A 3,187-nucleotide genomic window follows, 5' to 3' on the forward strand; every position below is an offset into this window, starting at 1 on the left:
CCCTTTTAATTTATCGTCAATTCACATTCGTCGTCCCTGATTGATATCTAGCAATGTGTCAGGGCAATACATGTGAGGGGAAATGTTACGTGGTATGACAAAACCAAATTCGTTCGTTTACCGTGAAACTATAATCCTTTCGTCTATATGATCCAATCAATTACGAGATATGGAGTTGTGTCAATCTCGATCATCGATCATATCTTTCACTCCACTATTAAGTCAATATAAGTCGAAAACTCCTTTTCGACTTATGAGTACACCTTGGCCAAGGATTTCATCATCGACTTAATTGAATGAAACGCAGATCATAATCTCCTACTATCTAAGAGTGATGAATCCTTTATTGATCAATCACAACCTTCATACGATTCTTGACGTACCCGAACGATATCGTATTAGCGGCCCTTTTCAGAGCAACATCCAACACCGCCAAAGTATGATTGTCCTCATATAAGGTACTATGACGACCTCAAGTCAAAGGACCAATTCCACTACCGAACGTTAGAGATTAACCACTGACACTCAGATAGTTATCCATGTGGAATCTCTCGACGGGTCTCCAATGTTTTGTTCTATAACAAAAACATCCACGTGTTCATTTAAGTGTCACCACACTTTAACTTGTGAGATCAGCTACTTACTTCGCAAGTAAGAAATGTCACACGTGATGGTCTATCTGTAATAACGATATCCGTATCTCGTTATTATTTACGACCACGGATGATTTAAGATTCAATCAGATGTAATTTGTATCTCACAATCACAACTCCTTGTGATTAACAAATTACAAATATTTGAATCTACGGACTCTATTATTTATTTAATTGTCTATTAATTAAATAATAGATCTGCCATTTAATTGCATTAATTATATATAAAAGTATTTATGTCCAAAGTTGATTGGACCTAGGGCATAATACTTACATATATAACAAACCCATAAATCCCTATTCTAAATGGAATTAAAGTCTAAAGATACAAAAGTTACCATAAAAATAGAGTTTTAACTAAAATAATAGATTTTGCGAAATTGAAAATTCATGTGCCGAAACACACTATGCAGTTGCATAGCATCTTTTCTTGCGGTCGTATAGAAGACCATTGAGCCATGGCTGTCATTTTTGTGATGTACCATGCAGCTGCATGCATGAATAAGCTATATGATTGCATAGTTTTCCTTTGCAGCTTCTTCGTCCGTTAATTGTATCACGTTGATCCACTTCTAATCTTTCCCCAAGTCCAACATAAAACTTGCTCATTTGTTTGCCAAGATCAATGTTTCATCATTGTAGCTTGAATGAGCAATTCCATCACTTCCTTGACCTTCTTTGCTTGCGATCGAGTCATCGGCCCTTCTTCGACAATCAATGGATCATTGTCCAAACTTGCCTTCGTTTCATGGATCGTATCACTGTAGTTCCCAAATCTAAGAAAATCCATAAACAAGCTAGAGAGATTTAGGAGATGAAAGCATTGCTCATTGTGGTCCATGGTTCTATCTTTGTATGGGCATCTATCATTGATAAATTCATGTAAGCTACAATAGAAGCATCAGTTGTTTGAATTCAATTGCAACAATACTTATCATATATAACCACCTAGTCCTTTTGGACTCATACATTTTAGAGTCCATTAATTTAACTAACTCAAGGTCCAAATAGGAAAAACTAATTCTAGTGATAATGTTTCTAGACATATAGAGTTATTTTTTACAGCACATCATCAACCAGCTAGAAGAGACTGTTGTTTGTTTAGACAACAGAGGGGCTGGAGTACCATACCACATTGAAACAAAAAAAATAGTAGCAAAGGCAAGATTGAAACAAGAACCAATAACCATACAACACCAATCTGCTTAAGTTCAATGACAAACAACATAGCCTAGTAAAGCAAAAACAATCCCAAAAAGTTCTGCATAAATATGAGAATGTTATCATGTATCAAATCACCGATGGTAGAAGTACTAAAAGCATGTGCCTTGCCAAAGGTATAAAATGAAAAAAAAATATATTATCAAATGATCATTTCACCACAAGATATCTCTCTCAAAAATAGAAGACCACAAAATAACTAGTTCGAGAAATGCATATGTTCAATAAAATATCAAATGGATATGCGAGCCCACAGTTCCTCTAGGTGAAGTCTGACTATGTACGAAACTAAGTGAAATATTCAAGTACAAAAGTTCGAAAGGAAAAAAATGGGAGAACCGTCCCCCCTCTATAGCAGCAAAAATCGTTACTAAAACATAAGTGGGCAAATATGTAAAACACAACTTCTAAACTAATGAATTACACATGAATGCAAAACAGAATCAGTGATCAACATATCACTAAACGACCGCCACCTATTACTTTTTAGATGACCTAATTGTCCCAAAGCCTCCAAGAAAATCTATATATATTCTCACCTAAATGGATAAATGCATGCAGAACTCAAATATGTCTATGGAAAATAGTTATTTTTCCTTTTGCTCATGTTTGAGCATCAAAATCAGAGAGTGTATGAGGATAAAATCCTAGCTAAGTAAGAGGAATTTGTTAATTATAATTTTATTGTCAACAAATTGATGTTGTTTGTGAAAAATTGAGCAAAGAAAACTACGAATCTATCCATTAAAGTGGAGAAATCATTGAAATCTGCAAACAATGAGCTAAATAGAAGTAAATTTGGAGAAAGTAAAAGCATTGGAATTTGAATTGGAAGCAGACTGTAACGTCCCAATTTTTTTTTCTTTAAAATTTAAGTCGCTACCAAACGTTTCTTCAAAAATAAATGGGTTGTAATAATGCTATCCCAAAATAAAATAGTGTTAAGTGAAAGAATAAAAGTTTTAATACATATATTCCTTTCATCCCTTTTATACAATTGACGCGACGACAAGGTATTTTACAATTTTTAAAACATACATGTCTAATTTTAATTGAAGTATGTAGCCCCATGCATACTTTCTGGTTTTTATAAAAGTGTACAGCACCATACATGTATTTAATCATTGAATTTAAATCTTTTAATGATAAGTGACCATAAAAATATATAACTGTTGACGTTTATGCAGCCACTTGTCCGTTTCAGCATTCAATAGTTTTAAAATGGCAGAAAAGTAAGATGGGATTTACACCAAATATCATGAATCTTAATTGAAATTCGAAGTGCGATTTAAACATTTAAAGAGATGGGAATG

Source organism: Olea europaea, chromosome 12 (assembly GCF_002742605.1).
Source record: "Olea europaea var. sylvestris chromosome 12, O_europaea_v1, whole genome shotgun sequence".
Classification (NCBI taxonomy): Eukaryota; Viridiplantae; Streptophyta; class Magnoliopsida; order Lamiales; family Oleaceae; genus Olea; species Olea europaea.